Here is a 22,060-nt window from a genome sequence, read left to right as displayed (position 1 = left end):
CCACTCCAAAGAGTGCAACAGTAGGGAAAGTGTTGGATAGCGTAGGGGTAAAAATTACTATTCCCACTCCAGTGGGTGCAACAGTAGGGAAAGCGTTGGATAGCGTAGGGGTAAAAATTACTATTCCCACTCCAAAGAGTGCAACAGTAGGGAAAGCGTTGGATAGCGTAGGGGTAAAAAGTACTATTCCCACTCCAAAGAGTGCAACAGTAGGGAAAGCGTTTGATAGCGTAGGGGTTACAATTACTATTCCCACTCCAAAGAGTGCAACAGTAGGGAAAGCGTTGGATAGCGTAGGGGTAAAAATTACTATTCCCACTCCAGTGGGTGCAACAGTAGGGAAAGCGTTGGATAGCGTAGGGGTAAAAATTACTATTCCCACTCCAAAGAGTGCAACAGTAGGGAAAGAGTTGGATAGCGTAGGGGTAAAAATTACTATTCCCACTCCAAAGAGTGCAACAGTAGGGAAAGCGTTGGATAGCGTAGGGGTTAAAATTACTATTCCCACTCCAGTGAGTGCAACAGTAGGGAAAGCGTTGGATAGCGTAGGGGTAAAAATTACTATTCCCACTCCAGTGAGTGCAACAGTAGGGAAAGCGTTGGATAGCGTAGGGGTAAAAGCTACTATTCCCACTCCAGAGAGTGCAACAGTAGGGAAAGTAAATACTTCTTATATTATTTAAAAACAGTATAAATTAATATCTATAAAAATTAATTAAAAGTAATTACCAATATAATATAATATATTAATTAATCAATTAAAATGACAAATTACAATACATTTTTACTATTAGTTACCTATTCAAATTAATTACAAATTAACAATGATTTAATTAACAATTAAAAATTAATTAACAATTAATTCAAATTAAAAACAATTAAATAAATTGAATTATTTAATTAATTATGAATAAATTACTTCCCACCCTATTCCCCTATAAACTCACAACCCGCTACAGAAAATAAATTAGTAAAATTAACATAATTAGCAATTAATCATTTTATCAACCCTTGGGAAGATGAATGCTGACAAGATGATGGCGCCTAGAAGAAAATTAGCCCGCGTACTCGCATGATAATTATTTCATTACATCATTCTTTGACACACATTTGAACTATGGTAAGATCAACACTGAGTCAGCCCACACCCAGCACTGGCTTCTGACAACCACTCAGCCTGCTAAGCTGGATCACTGACATAATATCGAGGGACATAATATCGACTATCAAAAATATCGGCGACAAAATATCGACAGACACAATATCGACTTTGTATCTACAAACAGGTAAGTACAAAAATATCGAGTAAAAAATATCGTTTACAAAAATATAGTTTATAAAAATATCGACTTTATTAAAAACAATGTTAAATGAAATTAATATTAAAAATTAATTACTAAAATATACTTAAAAATACTTAAATTACCTTATAATAATTAAATAATTAATAAAAGTTCTCCCCAAAAATTTTTACAATCATATTTGTTAAAACATATATATAGTAACATAATATAATTAAATAATATCCAGTATTATTACCGTAGGATAGCGGAAGTGTAAACATTACTATTCCCACTCCAAAGAGTGCAACAGTAGGGAAAGCGTTGGATAGCGTAGGGGTTAAAATTACTATTCCCACTCCAGTGAGTGCAACAGTAGGGAAAGCGTTGGATAGCGTAGGGGTAAAAATTACTATTCCCACTCCAGTGAGTGCAACAGTAGGGAAAGCGTTGGATAGCGTAGGGGTAAAAATTACTATTCCCACTCCAAGGAGTGCAACTGTAGGGAAAGCGTTGGATAGCGTAGAGGTAAAAATTACTATTCCCACTCCAGTGGGTGCAACAGTAGGGAAAGCGTTGGATAGCGTAGGGGTAAAAATTACTATTCCCACTCCAGAGAGTGCAACAGTAGGGAAAGTAAATACTTCTTATATTATTTAAAAACAGTATAAATTAATATCTATAAAAATTTATTAAAAGTAATTACCAATATAATATAATATAATAATTAATCAATTAAAATGACAAATTACAATAAATGTTTACTATTAGTTACCTATTCAAATTAATTACAAATTAACAATGATTTAATTAACAATTAAAAATTAATTAACAATTAATTCAAATTAAAAACAATTAAATAAATTGAATTATTTAATTAATTATGAATAAATTACTTCCCACCCTATTCCCCTATAAACTCACAACCCGCTACAGAAAATAAATTAGTAAAATTAACATAATTAGCAATTAATCAATTAAAATAAATTAATTGGCAATTAAAATTTATTTAATTACCCATAAAAAATACCAATAAATATTTTTACATATTTAATTAATTATAAATACATTTCTTCCCACCCAATTCCCCTATAACTCCACAACCCGCTACAGAAAATAAATTAGTAAAATTAACATAATTAGCAATTAATTAAAATTGCCAATTAAAATGTAATTAATTACCAAATATAAATTAATTAACAATTAATTAAAAATGAATACCAATATATAAATGTACATATTTAATTAATTATAATGAAATTACTTCCCACCCTATACCCCTATAAATCCACAACCCGCTACAGAATTAAATTACGCAAAAATTAAAAAAACAAAATTCATTAATTAAAATTATTTATAACATAAATACACACTTTTCACACATATAATAACATAACAAACACTATAAAAAAAATTGATATTATTAAAAATCGATAATTTTAATAACCTATATTATATACTTCGATATTTTAACATTCGATATTACATTACTTACCTTCAAAACGATATTTTTCATGTCTGTATTCTGTCCATTCGATATTTTGTCCAGCCTATATTTTGTACTTGATATTATGTCCATTCGATATTTTGTAGTCGATTTTATGTCTGTTTACCTGCTAAGCTATCTAACCAGTTGGGTTGTAAGTACTGCATTACAAGGGTTTGTGGAAGGAAAGCACATATTGGAAAAATGGTGGTCTGGAGACATAGGGTCACCATTATATCTAACCAAGCAGTCAATGCCACCAGCAGATGAGTATGGCCTTGTAGCAAAATTCACATTGGATTCCGGGGCTTGTGATGTTGCTTTTAAAACTATTTGTGTCAGTCAATGTCACAGGGACACCCCGTGAAGAAGGCTGTGGGGATTGCTGTGTTTTTAAACCAATTGGACTAGCACGCCTGAAAAACAATGATTTGTAAAAGTAAAGTATAGGAATGCAAAATGCTGTCACAAAAGTGTGTTGTGAGGCAGCGTCTCCAAAGATGCAAATAGCTGTTGGTTAAATAGGAAGGACTGGCTGAAGTGTCAGCGTGATGTGGTATCACCTACCATATTGTTTATAAAAGGACGAAGAAAATTGGGAGAAAGTTGGATCCAACATTAAAAGTTGAACCTTGCGCCACTGGGATGCCAAATGGCGCAGTGTCACATGCTACGCCTTTAATCAGTTTGGGGCTTTTAGCCAACACTGTGAGAAGTTGGCCTGGTATCTGATGTTCACTATTCTAGTGAACACCTTGCACCAGTCCAAACAATCCTTATGGTGATGGTTGTAAGTCAACCTTATAGACCAGCTATCCTAGTGGTAGTGTGGACAGAACAGTCATAGGCTAAAAGACTCTTGAGGGCGTGTAAAGCCAGCTGTTTTACCATATGTAACCCCTTGAATATCAAATGAAAAGACACCACACAGGATATATATAAAATATATATGTATTTATTTACTAACACACTCCTCTGAACTCTTTATGAGATCAGAGGCAAAAGCACATAACAAGATACTCAATCAGAATACGTTAAGTTAGACAATTTACAGTTAGGCCCTAGGGGCGAAGCAAACCATATATTAAGAAAGTGGTATAAGTACCACGTCACGAGAAAAGGAAAGGACTAGGACCTAGGGAATCGCTGGGGCTACACTATCTGAACCTTAGTTTAGAAGTAGGAGGCCCACAGGCGGCGCGTGCAGAGTCTTTACCCACACGCGAGATTCAATGTAAAGTCAATGGGAACTTAGAAGTTAGATAAAGAAGGATTTAGGACACTTCCGGTTTAGCTAGGAGGAAACAACTAAAAACCTAGACACGGCGGGCATCCGTGCTGGCCGCATGAGCACAGCGCTCTCCGGACCCCCGCCACTCCCGGCATAATATCCTGAACATATCCTGATTCTTTGCGAGGATTTGTGTAGAGGACACTGGGCTGATCTTCCTATGGTTTTTGGATTTTGATTCGGACCAGGGGCGCCGAAGATACGACGACTCGAACTTTCGGGGTCCGCCCTGGAGGTGCGCCCGGGTCTGGGTGAGGCACTGTGGCCGTGTCTAAGTTGAACAACAGCGGCTGGGGGATTTGACTTGTGGGTCCCCCTCTTAAGTTTCGGTTTCGATTCTGACTCGGACTGCGACGTCTGGCAGAGGAGTCTGGCCCTTGCTGGGTCCAACGGCACGAGACGGCTGTTGTGCCTTTGGCTTGCTTATTGTCCTTCCGGGCTGGCTCACGCCTAGAGGTACCCTAGCCGCTGCTTTCTGGCTACAACGCCTTCCTCCCCTGTGGCCATTTTCACCTGCTCGAGTGAGTCCCCTGGGACGCGGTCTCCAACATGGCGGGCAGAGGGGACCGAGAGACTCGGAAGACCAAAACGCCCCTTCGCGGGGGACCGGTCCAGTCTAACGTCATGGACCGGTACACCCATTCGAAGGGGTCCCCTGGAACCGCCTTGCCTGGCCCGAGTGCAGTTGACCACACTGTGGAAGCGTTGACGGAGCCGTCCTTGCAGGACATCATGGGCGCCATTTCTGGCATGAAGGAAACAATAGGCCAACAGTATGAAGCTTTGGCCCACAAAATCGACACCGTGGCCATTGATGTGAACTTGATTCGGGCCGACCTGTCTAAAACCAATGAGAAGGTGAAGTCATTGGATCTCAAGTCATCCAGCCTCACGACCGACGTCTCGGAGATACAGACGGAGATTGGCAATCTCCGAAGGGTGAACGATTTCATGACCCGGCGCTTGGAGGACTTTGAAAACAGAGCACGTCGTTGTAACGTGCGTGTGGTTGGCGTTCCGGAAAATCCGGACCCGCATTCTGTCGATCTCCTGGTCGAGGACCTGATACAGAACTACCTCTCTCCGTCTGGGTTGAGTAAATTCTTTGCAGTGGAATGTGCCCATCGTGTTCCGGGAGGCCAGGGCAAGCCGGGCGCCCCGCCGAGGCCTATTGTTGCGAAACTCTTTCACTATAGAGACCGGGACGCTATCCTGCAGGCATCGCGAGTGAAGGGCCCGGTGGCCTTTGAAAATGCCACGGTGAATTTCTACCCGGACTTTTCTCAATTGGTGCAGAAACAGCGTATGGGCTTCCGTGGAGTCAAGAAGCGTCTCCGGGACTTGGGACTACGCTACGCTATGCTTTTTCCAACCAGGCTGCGAGTTGAATACAATGAACGGACCCTTTTCTTTGATCGGCCTGATTCCGTGAATGACTGGCTGGACTCTCTGCCGGACCGACCTCCTGAGACTGAGCCCGCCGAACACCTGGGTGGTGCCGAGGGTGGTATAGGGAGATGAACTTATTGTCTATGCCCCGGTCTCCGTGCCACGTAACTTCTTCAGGGATTTTATGCCTAAGTGCCTCTATTTTCTGTGTGTTTTCCTCCTTCTTTATCTTGATCGGGGTGGCGGGTGGGACAGGGCCTTTCCTCCTCCGGGGTCTTTTTGTAGAATGGGGGTTCTTGGGCGACAGGCACACTGCATGTTGGGGTGGCTTTTTAGCTTCTTGCAGGGGTGCAGGGTGGGGGGTGTTTTCTTGGTCGTTGGGGGGTGGGTAGATGGGAAGTTTGATGTTTGTGTTTTGTTTTTTCAAGGCGATTCTATCTTGCTAATGGTGTTCTCGATGTCCTGCTCATTGGGGGAGGGTTTCGGCATCACTGTGTGGGATGGGGGGTAGCGGGTTGAGGCTTATTTCGTGGGATGTCAATGGTCTGGGGGATCGTATAAAACGGGGTGTGGTGTTGCGATGTCTACGACGTTTGTCTCCTGATATTGTCTTTCTGCAGGAGACTCATCTAGTGGGCAATACTTGTCGTGCAATGAACAGGTGGGGCTATCGCCTCGTCGCACATTCGGGGTTTACCACGAGTTCCAGGGGGGTGGGTATCCTTGTCCGGGCTTCCCTCCCCCTGGCAATTGATGATGTGATTCTTGATGATCGGGGGCGCTACGCCGTCCTCGTGGGACGCTATGAGGGTCGGACCATTTCCCTGTTTACCGTTTATGTGCCCCCCGGTCTACAGACCTCTACCTTTTCCGATTCGGGCCGAGTGTTGTTGAGCCTCCCAGATAGTACGCTTTTCATTGCAGGTGATTTTAACTCTGTGTTCTCCGGTCTGCATGATCGTCACCCCCCTAGGGACACTCCTTCGGCCCAACAATGGCTGGGTGGGTTCCTGGATACTTTTGGTTTAGTGGATTGTTGGAGACTTATGCACCCTACTCAGCTTCAATACACTTTCCATTCCGGGGCCCATGGGAGTCTGTCTAGACTGGATTATTTCCTGATGCCTGCGGCGCAGTCGTCTGCTGCTCGGGAGATTAGACACCTCCCCCGGGGCATCTCCGACCATTCTCCGCTTTGGCTTTGTTTTGAGGTGGGGGTGGAGGCGGCGGGCCGGGTAGCTCCCATTAACCCATGGTATCTGACCTCCCCCGAGACCCGTGGTCTCTTGATCAAGTCGTTGAACAATTATTTTTTAGACAACGAGGGGTCCGTCTCCTCTGCGGTGTCCCTATGGGAGGCCTTTAAGACAGTGATCCGCGGGCAGGCCCTTTCCCTTATTGCTGAATCCAAAAAGGCGAGAAATCGGGAGGTGGTGGAACTCGAGAGGGAAATTGTTGGGATAGAAGCTGACTTGGAATCGGCTGTAACTCCTGATAAACTCCACGCCTTGGGTCTGAAACAATTTGCGTATAGGTCTCTGGTTACGGACGCGGCTAAAATGATGTTTCGGGAGCAACAGGGTCGTTTGTATGATGTGGGGGACAAGGCGGGTAAATTGCTGGCGTGGTTGGACAAGAAGGAGAGGGCGAATCGTGTGGTGCCGGTGATTCAGACCCTGAATGGTGTGAGAGTGACTGACCCGGTGGGAATAGTGGACTGTTTTGCGGACTATTTACGTGTGGTTTATTCCCCTGTGTCTGACCGGGATGTGGATGACTCTCGCCTCTTGTTGCGTGATATAGCTCTGCCCTGTGTCTCCGATTTGGACCGAGTCTCTTTGGACTCCCCTTTTTCCACGGACGAGATAGCGACTGCCATTCGCTCACTCCGTTCGGGCAAGGCTTTGGGCCCGAATGGATTGCCGATTGAGTTGTACAAGCTAAGTCCTGACAGAGTAGCGCCCTATCTTCGTACCATGTTTTTGGAGTCCCGGGAGCGGGGTATTCTCCCATATGATCAGCGTCTGGCTACGATCGTTGTTATTCCTAAGGAAGGTAAACCCCGGGACCTTTGTTCGTCTTATAGGCCCATCTCCCTGTTGAATGTTGAGCCCAAGGTTCTGGCTAAGCTCCTGGCTACCCGCCTCTTGACGGTTATTAGCAGTTTGATTCATCCAGACCAATCCGGATTTATCCCGCATCGTAACACGGCTCTTAATCTGCGTCGTCTCCACGGTGCCATTGCGAGGGCGGGGCTTCTGACGGAGCCGGCCATTTTGGCTTCGCTGGATGCCTCGATGGCCTTTGATACGATAGAGTGGCCCTATCTTTGGGCGACTCTTGAGAAGTTTGGTTTCGGTCCTGGGTTTATTGGTTGGGTGAAGTTGTTATACGCCGAACCCTTGGCGCAGGTTGTGGTTAACGGTCGGGTTTCTGTTCCCTTTGGCCTTGGTAGGGGGACCAGACAGGGGTGCCCCTTGTCTCCTCTACTTTTATGCTCTTGCTTTGGAGCCGTTAGCTGCGTGGCTTCGATGGGAACCTTCACTCAAAGGGATCCGTTGGTCACCGGATTTTGAGGATCACGTCTCGCTTTACGCGGATGACATTCTTCTTTATCTTACTTCCCCGCGCAAATCTTTAAATGTCCTATTTGACGTTCTCACTTCGTTTGGCGCTAACTCTGGTCTGGTTATTAATTGGGCTAAGTCCTGTGTGTATGTTCTTTCGGGTGTTCTGCCCCCGTTGCCGGATAGATTTCCTATCCAGGTTGTCCAGTCCGGCTTCAAATATTTGGGGATCTTTATTACGCTGGACTCCTCACTCCGGTTTGAATGTAATCTCCTCCCCCCGCTTCTTAGACTGCGACTGGATGTGGCCCGCTGGCGTAAGTTACCCCTGTCTCCTCTGGGCAGGGCTGCCCTTTTCAAAATGATGTCTTTGCCACGATTCCTATACGCACTTCAGAATTCCTATGACGACGTTCCCGCTACCTATTTCCGAGAGATTGAGAGTCTCCAAAGGCAATTGATTTGGGACGGGCGTCCACGTATCGCCCTTGCGAAACTCACCATCCCTTGGTATGACGGGGGCATGGCGCTCCCTGATATCAAAAGATATTATTGGGCTACCCAACTGTCTGCCATTAACCACGCAATGTATTCCCCGGGTCGGGATCCGGCCTTTGAAATGGATAGACTCCAGCTACCGGGAGGGGACTTTAATAGAGCGCTTTATTCCAAGTCGGCTGGGCGCCATCTTACGGGCCCGTCCAGGATTGCAGTCAGTGTGTGGCGCGCCGCGAATGTGAGTCTGGGATGGGAGAATCGGCTGACACTGGCGACTCCGCTTTATGCTTCTGAGCGTTTGGGATGTCTCTGGTCTACTAAGGGCTTTGACCGCTGGGATATGATTGGAATATGTAGAGTGGGAGATGTCTGTGTGAACGGTAGAGTGAAGTCCTTCGAGGCCCTTCGGGCCGAATATGACTTGAGTGATAGGGAATTTTTTCGGTATCTGCAGGTTCGCCATGCCCTGGCCTCTGTTCTGACTCCTGGTGTGGCCCTCCCCGAGTCCTCCCCCCTCGAGGATCGCATTCTGGATGGCCACCTTCCCGATAGCACTATCTCCCTGATTTACAAGAAGCTGATTAATAATCGCGCCGACTTACTTGTCCGACTTAGGGAGGTTTGGGTCGGCGACGGGCTGGAATTAGATGACGAGGATTGGCAGTCGGCACTCTCTTCTCCGAAAGAGGTCGCCATCCCTGCCCGTCTCCGTTTGGTTCAGCTTAAGATCCTCCACCGGGTGTATGTTACGGGTCCGCGTCTGGTTGTGATGGGTTTTTCCCCGGACGGTCTATGCAAACGCGGATGTGGGATGAGTGCTACATTTCTGCATATTATTTGGGAGTGCCCGGGGGTGGCGGCCTACTGGACTGATGTGCTTGCGGTGATGACTGTTGTGACTGGGATTGCCCTACTGCCTGAGGTCCGACGATGCCTGTTGAATGTGTGGGAACCCACCGACTATTCTGTGGCCCAGACCAGATGGGCGACCTTGGGATACATGGTTGCAAAGCGGGACATTGCGCAACTCTGGGGCGCATCTAGACCTCCTGATGTCTCGGCATGGGAGGACAACATGGACTGGTCCATGTTCCGCGAGAAGACAGTCTATGTAGCTAGGGGCAGACCCAGGGCGTGGACGAAGATTTGGGGTCAGTGGAACGAATATCGTGGGAATATTTGTACTCCTCCCCTGGTTGACGCACCCGATGTTACCCTGTCTCCCTAGGCTGGTGTTCCCGAAATTTTATGCTGTTCTATGATTTGCCTATCCTCCCCGCTGTCCCCCCTCCCACCTTGCCGAGTCCCATCGATTGTGATCTCGTTTCTCTGATTAGTGAGTTTCCCCTCCGCCTTCTGGGCTGACTTTGATTAGTATGCATTCGCCTTTTTGTAGTTCGTTGGTTTTTGTATGTATATAACAGAAAATGGTTATGTCCTGTTCTATCTTTCGAGTAACATTTGGTATCTGCTTTATGCCTGACCACGGGATTGATCGTATGTTTTTTACATTGTGCCTTGATTTTAGCGGCCGGCCCGTGTGGTTGTAGGCCCATCCTTGTTACCCTTATTTGATTACTCAATAAAAGTTTTTAACCAAAAAAAAAAAAAACCTAGACACTTGGATAGTCAATACCCTTAGGAGCACCGAAGTACTCGCGTTACCTCACCCACAGGAAGCGGGTGCATAGGTGTGAAGATGTGTCGGGTTTCGCCGTTGAAGTCTATGGAGCCTTTGAAGAAAGATGCTGCAGGCGACCAGGAGGAAGATGTCCGGGTGGATCCAAGGGTGGATCGAGGATGAAGAGGACCTGAAAGCAGAGGGGAAAGGGTCTGGGTCACTAGCCAGTGACCGGGTGGAACCAGGATGGAACCATACGACGTCGAGGAGCAATCAGGTGCTGTCTTGAAGCTTGTCTCTTCAGCCACGCGGACCAGGAGGCGTCGAGGACAACCAGGTGCTGGAGGCGAGCTGTCCCACGAAGGTTCTAGTAGATGGAGAGGTCGACTGCTGGATTGGAGTCAACAAGCCTTGGCAAAGGCAACCCACACAGGATTCAAAGAAGGCTTCTGGTGGAGAGCAGCAAGGTCTCAGGTGCCTCTCCTTTGCAGGGAGGCAAGGGGCAGTCTGGAGCAACCAGATCAGCAAGTTGGTTCAAAAGGATTGTCGTCACAGAGGCTACTAGCCAACGGGCCAGCAACCAGACAAGGCGTCGAGCAGAACACAAGCAGAAGGGCCCCACACACAACTGGTGGAGTGTGGAGGGCTGATCTTCGGTGCAGGTGGAGCTCGGATTCGGGGCTTCTCAATCCCCAGTGCACAGCTTCGAGGATACCTCAGGAGCTGCACAGTTAGCAAGTTGCAGACTTTTCAAGATGTCCGGTCCCACGTGTCTCGTCGCCTCCACGGATCTCAGCTATGCTACAGACACGAAGAGAGGGTCAGAGAGGTCTGGAAGTCTGGGTCTTGTCAGGCTCTGTACTCGGGTCCCGCCGGGAGCGTCGACAAAGCAAGCCGTTGATTTGCTGGATGGTGCCTGGTTGCCCAGGGTGGTCACTCCTTGGCCACAAGGGAGATTCTTCAGTCTTCAGCTTCAGCAGAATGTTGAAGGTCCAAAGTTTCCTGTCAAGTTTCGGTTCAGGATTAATCTAAAGTCCTAAGACTCAGCTTCTACCTTTATACAACTAAAAGGGGCTGGATTACTGTCTAGGTCACTCCTATGGGTGGGACAAGGAAGGGGGTGGTTACACCCCCTTTCCTTTGTCCAGTTTCGTGCCAGAGCTGTGGCTGGAGTGCCCCAGCAACCGGTTTGAACTGGACTATGCATGGAGCTGTGGAAAATGATATTTTGCCTGGCCAAATAATGTCCACTACATATACCCTATGTTACATTCGTGTGCATGTCACCCATGCATATTTCTCGTAGTGGCCTGAATCACTAGGCCTCTGCAGACATGTCCTGCAAGTCAAGTCATCAAAGTCTCCCAAACGTTAAGCTAAAATAAAGGCCCATGTATTTTGCATTTTGCATTGTGCATTTTAAATAAATATCGTACTGAGCCCTTTATTTTATTGTGGTTGAACCACTTTCTGAACCTCTGCCAAGACAGTGTTATGAATAACAGTCATCTGTTTTGCTGTACAGAGTGGCATCCTTGCCCGGTGAGGAAATGTAAACAGAACCCGTTCGCGACAGATAAGGCCTAGCTCTCTGTCTCAGCCCCCATGCAATGAACGGAGAAATATATGCTTTTTCTTTATTTCTAGCGATGAACCTTTATTTCAGATAAAACATCCCCCGACTCCAGACATCAGTTGTACCAGACGTGCTCAAGTCGCCCTGACACAAGAGATTACTCTGCTAAGCCAAAAGTCAGCTTCATCCCATTTACACGTCAATTGCACCCCATGCTCAAAGTTGCACAATTAGGGCAGAGTTCCAGCTGGTCATGCAAACACCTCCCCTAAGTACCCACCCACCTATGACATCTACCTATCATCTACCTATGACTCATAAAGTGTACGCCCACATGCTCTTATCTCTTTCTTTTTTGCTCGGCCTGGAGCGCTCCTTCCTATGTACAAGGAGAAAATTGTATATATGCTGTTCATTGTTATTGAATGTTAGATTACTCTTCCTGAACCTCAGTGGTGATGGAACATATTCTCCCTTTGACTCGAGTTATTGGAATAAAGCCCATTTTAACTTGGACACCACGGATCCTGTCTCTCATTTGATGCATGATATTTAGTTAATGCCTAGAAATTCTGCCAGGGTAATATTTTATTTACCACATTAATTGGTGCCCTTGAACAGGGACATGTCCCTTTCCCCACTCGCCGGAGTTTGTAGGTCTAGTCTTTGCCCCCTTCCACAGCCGTGACGGACTTTATAGTGTACACGCCATTGGGATTACCCGCTACTCCCTCAGGCCCAGGAGGAGGACGGACTGCGACCAGGCATCCATGTGAGGCGGTGAGGAAAGCGGATCGTCTCAACCCAGAGCCCAGCCCATGAGAGAGCAAGGTCCGAGGTCTCCAGAGGTCCACCTGTTCCAAGGCGCATGCGTAGAAGTCCGAGGCCTTCAAGTTTCAAGATTCTGCTTCCCGGTGAGTACCACTGTGGGGAATGCATCAAGATTAAAGACGTGTCTCATTCACGTGAGACCGGTAAAGACGTGCCCATGGTAAACGTGGGCGTGGTCAAGACGTGTCTCATTTTTGAGACCGGTATGGTTGTACTGTATTTCAGTGCATAAAGTTTTTCAAGTACATGTTTAGCTCTCTGTATCAGTTTAGGTTGTAACTGTTTTAGTGTTTAATATTTGTTTGTGTGTGAATGATTGTTGATTGTTTCAGTCTATTTTTGTGAATATTGGTTTCAAACATGCCACTGTTTTCAAAGTTACGTCAGATAGGGACCAGAAAAGGTATACTAGAAGAACCAGTTAACATCCCGCCTAGAGACACACCTGGTCATTATATGTATAATAAGCATGGATTAGACGCCATTTTGTTTTTAGATTTATGGGTAGACTACACCAAGGATCTGGAGGAAAAGTATAGATGGCCAATCTCGGGAACATGGGATCCTGAATGTATTATGAGGGTGGAGGAAGCACTATGGAAAAAGAAGTCAAGACCCTCTCAGAAAGATGCCATCGAATTGTGGCGCAAAGAGTCACATAGGAGAACAGAGAAAGAATTGAATAAAGCAGATAGAACTAGACAAGCTGGGGAAAAAGCCAGAGAAAAGGAACTGCGGGAGGAGGGGAAACGTGTCAAAACAGAACAGATTGATAGGGAAAGTAACGCCGTTATTAATGGTATTTATCCCGTTCTGTCAGAAGAACTAGCTAAAGTGAACACCTCAGAGAGACCCAGTAGGTCTCGAACGCCACCACCTGTACCATATAGAGTACATAGAATAAAGCCGACAGCATCTGAAGCATTCATTTCCTCGTATCTAGACGAGTCCCTTCCAGACTACGTTAATGCAGGTTTTCCTCCACCCCCAGCAGCAGATCAGCTCCAGCAACTTCAGCAGCAGCTAGCAAAAGATGACGTAGGTCCAGGGGCAGTGGGAGGGGTGCCTACTGTAGATGCAGCCATTCCATTTTGTGTATATGATACAGAACCAGGAAAGGGTTCAATGGTCGTGATTTCACGTAGACTAAGACAAGCTGTTGCATATCTAGAGACATTACCAGACATGAAAGATCACCTAGATAGCATGTATCGTTTTATTAGAACGGGGGAGGGACCAGATAGTATAGCACAAGCCATGTCACAGAGAAAAGTAGGGGTTAAGAACCATGTCTTACGTTTTATTATTAACTGCCTGATCAGGGAACAGGACGAAGGGGACGGAGATGTAAAAGCAGGATTGATAGAATGGAGTGATCACATAGATGCCGGTAGACATGAGAAACAGGGACAGATAGATGCCATGTACAAGAAAATACGAAAGGAAATAATAGAAAGGCACAGAAAAGAGTCTGAGGAGAATGGTGAGTTATCAACAGAAGAAGTAGATGAGCCAAAAGACAAAATGAATTATGTAGGAAAAGCGCGACAGTTTGACAGACCCAAGTGCCTTGATTACCGTAAACAAGGGTCAGCTATAAAGGAAAGGTATTCCCTTGAAGCTCTATTCCAAGCTACTGAGAAAGCACTGAAACAATGGATAGGGAGTGAGAGACCTCCCACACAACACGAAATAGAGTTGGCCCGGTCAGCCACCCAGTGGGTGTCCAATGCCAATATATATAGCAGTGATATAGTGGCTCAGACTTTCTTAAGCCTTCCACCGAACGAACAGCGTTTGGCTGGTATTTACATGGTTCAACACTTGATAACGTTGTATAAAAGTCAGCATTCTGATCCTGGTCACTTGCATAAAATACTTGACGACATTTTACTAGATAGATGGACAGGTTTAGGTACTGAATTAATTAATGTAATCATGGATCAACGACATAAGTACATAGACTCTCTGACTACATACATGCCTCCAGTCTTACACCATGACAGACATAACGTACACATAGACAGACAGAACCCCCTACGAGAGGTTCATCCCGTTAAGAATGCGGCCAATGAGTTACAACGAGTGTATGTTTACACCCCCTTAACGAAATTAGAGATTCTTGAAATGAAAAAGATGTTGCCTTGTCATGATAAAGACCCAGGGGGATTTCACCGTGAATTAAAAGACATCCTCCGCATAGGAGATTATACGTACGCTGACATTCTGAAGCTATTAAAAGTACTGTTACCTGCAGGGATTTATGAAAAGCTTAAGGAAAAAGACTGGGAAGTGGGTGAGAAAAAGTTAAGTTGGGATGCATTGGAAACAGAAGAGAAGGGCAGGGCCCCAGGAGTTGGTCTTGGAGATAGAGCTAGAGAACTACCTGAACTCCTGATACAAGTTTTGCCAAGATTATTGATTACTAAAAAGGAAGATTGGGATGCTATTTCGGCATGTAAACAAAAGCAAGACGAGGACACTAGTGATTTCTATTCTAGATTCGAGAAATGTTTTACTATTAATAGTGGCCTTAAGCCTGGTAGCGAGTCATTTCCACATCTTTTTGTGAGCAAATTAGTAGAGAATTCCTTACCCCAGATCAAGAATAGAGTACTGAAGGTTGAGAGTACTTGGCAAGCAAACAGCCCTTCACAAATGTTACAGATGCTACAGTATCATCAGAATAGGATTAGAGAAGAGCAGGATCATGAAAAGAGACGCATGAAAGAGACAAAAATGAAGGTGCTGGTTGCCCAGACGGTACCGGCGACTTCAAACAAACATAACACGACACCTGTCAAAGGGAACTGTAATTATTGCAAACAACCAGGTCACTTTGTAAAGGACTGCACTGTTCTGAAACACAATATAGCTACAGGCAAGACAAAAGAGCGACAGTACACTCCTAGACAGAATAACACGCAACAGAACACGCAACAGACAGTAGCGAATTATCCTCCACCACCGCCTGTTAATGCCACACCACAAATGTATCAGCACACACAGTCTGACTATCCAGAATATCAACAGTTCTCATGAAACAGCCTCGAGAGGGAAGTAGGCTTGCCCCTTATTGAGGTTCCTGTAGATCAAGAGGGTCCGTATGTACATAGTCGTGTTCTAGGTCAGGATCGAAAGTTTCTGATTGACACAGGGGCGAGCAGAACTACCATCAGTCATGACGAGGTTCCAGGGGCACCTCTCTCGGGCTCACAAAATGTTTCCCTGGGATTTTCAGGAAAGCCTATTGTTAATGAAGTATCAAAACCAGTCTCCCTAGGGGTTGGTCCACTGTCACGTACCACTGACTTGCTACTTACTAAGTCATGTCCAGAAAACTTACTTGGTATGAAGACATTAAAAGATCTAGGAGCAGTTATCTGCTGTTCTCCAGAAGGAGTACGCCTGTTCTTACGTGATTTTAAGGGACATTATGTACTGAATGATTTTGACCACAGACTCAAGAACGTGCCACAGATCCTGTGGGCACAAGGACCGACTGATGTAGGTTACATGGACATTACGCCTCACCATGTCACACTCAAAGCAGGAGTAGTACTTCCACGTATTAGACAATACAAGTTACCACCTGACGCCGAAACAGCATTACTGAAAATAGTTGACGAATTTATTGCACGGGGGGTAGTGGTAGAGACAGTCTCAAATGTATGTAACTCGCCTGTCATTCCTATCCTTAAAAGATCTGATCCTAGTGTATTGCCAGTGTACCGATTGATTATTGACCTGCGAGAATTGAACAAATGTGTAGTACCACAATATCCAGTGGTGCCAGACATTTCTTCATTGTTGACTGCTATTGATTCAGAGGCTACTTACTTTACTGTTATCGACTTGAAGAACGCTTTCTTTAGTGTTCCCATTCACCCAGACAGCCAGTACCTGTTTGGATTTTCATTAAGAGGTCGTAGCTTTGTCTTTACACGAGCTCCTCAAGGATTTACAGAAAGCCCTAGTATTTACAGTCAGGCACTAAAAAGACAGCTAGACAGCATTCACATGCCTTCCAACACTGCGTTACTACAGTATGTGGACGATATCCTGATTACAGCACGTTCAGAAAAAGAATGTGAAAATGCATCACTGACAGTCTTACATTTTCTGGCTGACAAGGGGCACAAGGTGTCCCCTTCGAAGTTGCAATTCTGTGAAAAGCAAGTAGTGTACCTAGGACACTTGCTTTCCAAGGAGGGGAGACAGCTAACACAAGCACGTATACAGCTCATTGCTAACCTTTCACAGCCCAAGACACAAAAGGAAGTACGTGCCTTTATTGGCCTCACTTCATACTGTAGGCAATGGATTCCCCAGTATGCCTTTCTAGCCAAACCACTCATACAGTTAACTACACAGGAGGCAGGGGGGACTGTCCTCCCTTGGACACAAGAACACACCTTGGCATTCGAGGAATTAAAAAGAGCTTTATGTCAAGCGCCAGTGTTAGCAACTCCATGTTACAGCAAACCTTTCATGCTTTTTGTAACTGAAAGAGAAGGAACAGCGTTATCTGTTCTCACACAAGATCAAGCAGGAAAACACAAGCCTTGTGCTTATTTTTCTAGCACGCTAGACCCAGTGGCCCAGGCTCTGCCTGCATGCCTGAAGTCAGTTGCAGCGACAGCCCTAGCCATAAGACAGAGTGATTCAATAGTATTGGGTCACCCTCTGACAGTACAGGTCCCACATGCAGTGGAGGTACTCTTAAACAGAACTCAGACACAACACTTGACTGTAGCAAGACTGACAGGATATGAACTGACATTATTTCAACCACACATAGAGATCAGACGTTGTAATATTCTGAATCCTGCAACACTTTTGCCCTCAAGTACAGTAAATGCACCATCACATGACTGTGTGGAACTCATGAATATAGTGACAAAACCAAGACAAGACCTGACAGATATTGCACTTTCAGACCCAGACTTAACGCTCTATGTAGATGGATCATGCATGAGAACGAGTGCAGGAGAGTTAGTAGCGGCCTATGCTGTGACCACTGATAAAGAAATCATAGAGACACAGAAAATAGACACATTGTCAGCACAAGCAGCAGAGCTCATCGCTCTGACACAAGCCTGCATAAGAGCTAAGCACTTGAAAGTAAACATTTATACTGATTCGCAATATGCCTTTGGCGTTGTTCATGATTTCGGGGTCTTATGGAGGGAGAGAGGTTTCCTGACCTCCCATGGAACCAAGATTCAGCATGGCCAGCTTATTCAAGCCCTGTTAGAAGCCATACATTTACCTACAGCCATTGCTATCCTGAAGTGCAAAGCTCACACCAAAGTTACAGACACCATTTCCCAGGGTAATGACCTGGCAGATCGAACAGCTAGACTTACAGCCCAGACACCAACAGACACGACAAGGACAGAGGTACCATTACTGACAACATGTATGACAGTCAGGGATCCCACTCAAGACGTACTCGACATACAGACACATGCCACTGCAGATGAGATAAAGAAATGGACTGAACAAGGAGGGGTCCAGACTGACCAAGGTTGGATGACTAAGGGAAAAGGCACATGGTTTCTACCAGATTCTATGGTACAAGTAATCATCAACACAGCACACAGTCCAGCACACTTAGGAGAAAAAGCAATGTTAGACAGCTTACAGAACATCTGGTTTAACAAGCACATGCGTGCCGCAGCGAAGCAGAAAGTACGAACATGTATGATCTGTTGTCAGTTCCATCCAGGTAAAGGCATCCCGGTGGAACAAGGCGGATTTCATCCTCCTGACCACCCTTTTGAGGTTCTCCAGATGGACTATATCCAAATGGACAGATGTAGAGGTTACAAGTATGTCTTGGTGGTAGTGTGTGCACTGTCTAGATGGACAGAAGCTTATCCAGTTCCAGATTATACTGCTGTAACAACAGCCAGACAGTTAGTGCGCGAGTATTTCCCCAGGTATGGATTACCTCGGGTGATCTATTCAGATAACGGCCAGCCATTCTCCTCTGAATTAATGAAACAAGTGTCCCTTCTGTTAGGTTACAAATGGAAGTTCCATTGTGTCAGACACCCGGAAGCAGCAGGCCTTGTAGAGAGACATAATCAAACCCTCAAGACAAAATTAGCAAAGGTCTGTGCAGAGAAAGGCGTGGATTGGATGGTAGCCCTGCCGGTTGCCCTTTTTTACATGCGTATGGTAGCACATTCCAGAACAGGCCTATCTCCGTATGAAGTGGTCTTCGGTAGACCGCCAAATATGTGGGGTACGCCTATGCCCAGAAAGATAACTGATGTTGACAGTAACATGCTGACAGATTACCTGGCTTCCTTGATGTCTGCACTACTCTCTTGTCGTTCACAGGTTGCTGCCGCCTTCCCTGAAAACACACAGGTCAAGGAACACGCCATAGTCCCAGGGGACTTCGTGTGCATCCGGAATTTTGATCGTTCCAGCCCCCTTGAGCCGCGCTGGAAGACCCCGAAGTTGGTGCTTCTTACCACGAGGACCGCACTGAAAGTGGAGGGACGCAAGGGCTGGATCCATGCCCATCACGTTAAGCGCTATTTTGGACAATGTGGAACATTCGAAAAGAACAGTGACTTTGATAACAAAACAGACTTTGTGCCGCCTTTGCTTGAAAAGACCCCTCAGCAAGAGTATAGGTCCAAGCTTAGATCTAGTAAGTCAGACGTAGTTTAATTGTTTAAGCCCACCCGGTGGTGAATCGGTTAGACCAGTTTCTGACATGTATAAGATCACATATGAGAATAGCAAGATGAGAGATTGCAAGACACTGCAGATACTACAAGACATTACGCAGCAGATGGATTGTTACCCTGATCATTATTTTATTCTGTGCATTGTTATAATCGGTGTTAGTTTATTGCTACATGTTTTCTTTTTTATTTCCTCACATATACATTCATCCAGTATGCATACGTGACCAGCCAGACCAGCAATGCAACTAATTGCTGGGTATGTGGCAAACTACCCCCTTATCAGAAAACAAAGGGAGTTCTGCCAAAATAGATTCTAAAAGATAATTTTTAGAAAAAAACGCCCATTGGATAACATGGCAAATCGCACCTCCGCACAAGACATGCTTTTTCACCCACTTCCACAGCTCAGATCCTTTTCAAATATGGCATCACAGTAGTCCAAGCAATGCCCTACATCCTCACCAAAAAGCAGCCGAATCCCTCCACTGGAACGGGTACGAATTTCCGCTCAAAAACACGCCCCCCCCCCGAAAACGCCAAACAACGCCAAAATCCCTCAACACCTTGTTAAGCAGCATGTTAAAGCAAAACATCTTCAAAACGTTACCTCCAAGCACTTGTAAGTGATCCAGCTCTCTCCTGCCTAACGTAATGACAACATACTCTGCACAAACCATGACCACATGGCGCTATTCACAAGCCATATTTACAAGAAACTCAGCAAGTTATAATAATGACATGCTCTTCATAAACCATATTTTCAAGGAGCTATTTACAGGGAACTTCACTCTCATCTACCCTTAGACTAGGGTGGAACTTGTTATATAGCAGACAGAAACAGCGTGTGAGCAATATACAGATTTCAACAAAGGTTTCTTTTTCTTTGTTGGCCCCGTCCAAAATAGTAAACTGCTACGCAAATTAACAAGAACCCTTGAAGCAGTAGTGAATGTGACTGCATCTGCCCTGGCGACTTGATTCAGGAGCAGTTTGCCATGATACTATCACTGTCTGCAATGTGGCCAGGGCGATTTGCAGCCTTTTTGCCACTGCTTGCGTTCCCCATCCATATGTACAAAGGATAAAGATGAAGAAATGATTCTGTATGATCAGCTATACGGTCTCATGAGTATAGATGTATCCTGAAGGGTTATGTAGTTGACAAGGAGGGAATGTGGAAAATGATATTTTGCCTGGACAAATAATGTCCACTACATATACCCTATGTTACATTCGTGTGCATGTCACCCATGCATATTTCTCGTAGTGGCCTGAATCACTAGGCCTCTGCAGACATGTCCTGCAAGTCAAGTCATCAAAGTCTCCCAAACGTTAAGCTAAAATAAAGGCCCATGTATTTTGCATTTTGCATTGTGCATTTTAAATAAATATCGTACTGAGCCCTTTATTTTATTGTGGTTGAACCACTTTCTGAACCTCTGCCAAGACAGTGTTATGAATAACAGTTATCTGTTTTGCTGTACAGAGTGGCATCCTTGCCCGGTGAGGAAATGTAAACAGAACCCGTTCGCGACAGATAAGGCCTAGCTCTCTGTCTCAGCCCCCATGCAATGAACGGAGAAATATATGCTTTTTCTTTATTTCTAGCGATGAACCTTTATTTCAGATAAAACATCCCCTGACTCCAGACATCAGTTGTACCAGACGGCTCAAGTCGCCCTGACACAAGAGATTACTCTGCTAAGCCAAAAGTCAGCTTCATCCCATTTACACATCAATTGCACCCCATGCTCAAAGTTGCACAATTAGGGCAGAGTTCCAGCTGGTCATGCAAACACCTCCCCTAAGTACCCACCCACCTATGACATCTACCTATCATCTACCTATGACTCATAAAGTGTACGCCCACATGCTCTTATCTCTTTCTTTTTTGCTCGGCCTGGAGCGCTCCTTCCTATGTACAAGGAGAAAATTGTATATATGCTGTTCATTGTTATTGAATGTTAGATTACTCTTCCTGAACCTCAGTGGTGATGGAACATATTCTCCCTTTGACTCGAGTTATTGGAATAAAGCCCATTTTAACTTGGACACCACGGATCCTGTCTCTCATTTGATGCATGATATTTAGTTAATGCCTAGAAATTCTGCCAGGGTAATATTTTATTTACCACAGAGCACATAGTGTGCCCCAGGCAGTGTCTGTTTCTTTTCAGCCCTCCCTGTCCCAATACACAAAATTCTGTCTGGGGTGGTGCTCGCACCTCTCCAGGCAGGAAACCTATTGTCCAGGCCTCCCTCGCTGGAAGGACTCCCAGCAGCAGGAGGTCAGACTTGTGTCTGTGGCAGCAGCGTCCATTTTGTGACGCTGGGGCTGTGGTTAACTTTAACCGGGATAGTCAGCAACAAAATGTCTTCTCCCTCTAGAAGGGTGGAATGCTACCCCCGTCGCCAGAATTGGCGAGGGGGTAGCATTCCAAAGCGTATGACACCTTACACAACATGTTTAGATAAAGCCAAACCAAAGTTAGCATTTAACCGCGAGGTTCATAATGCACTTAAGAGTATATGGTATGGCAATATCATAGAACAGCTATAAGGACATGGTTCCGAAAGCTGCAGACAGGCTCAGCTCATGCTAGAGCACCATCTCACACATAACCAAGCACTCTGCCTCCAGGATTGTTAAGGCCTGCCATAGGAGTGACTTATAGGTTACTGTGTGTCTAAATATAAGGTTAGATACAGGAATACTATACCTAAGCAAGGGGTGATTACACGATCTTGCCGCAGCTGAGTGATCAGCCAGTTGTGTCAGTTTGAGTGGCCAGCCAGGGGTGGCATAATACA

This window comes from Lissotriton helveticus, chromosome 10 (assembly GCF_964261635.1).
Source record: "Lissotriton helveticus chromosome 10, aLisHel1.1, whole genome shotgun sequence".
Taxonomy (NCBI): Eukaryota; Metazoa; Chordata; class Amphibia; order Caudata; family Salamandridae; genus Lissotriton; species Lissotriton helveticus.
This window is presented reverse-complemented; position numbering follows the sequence as displayed.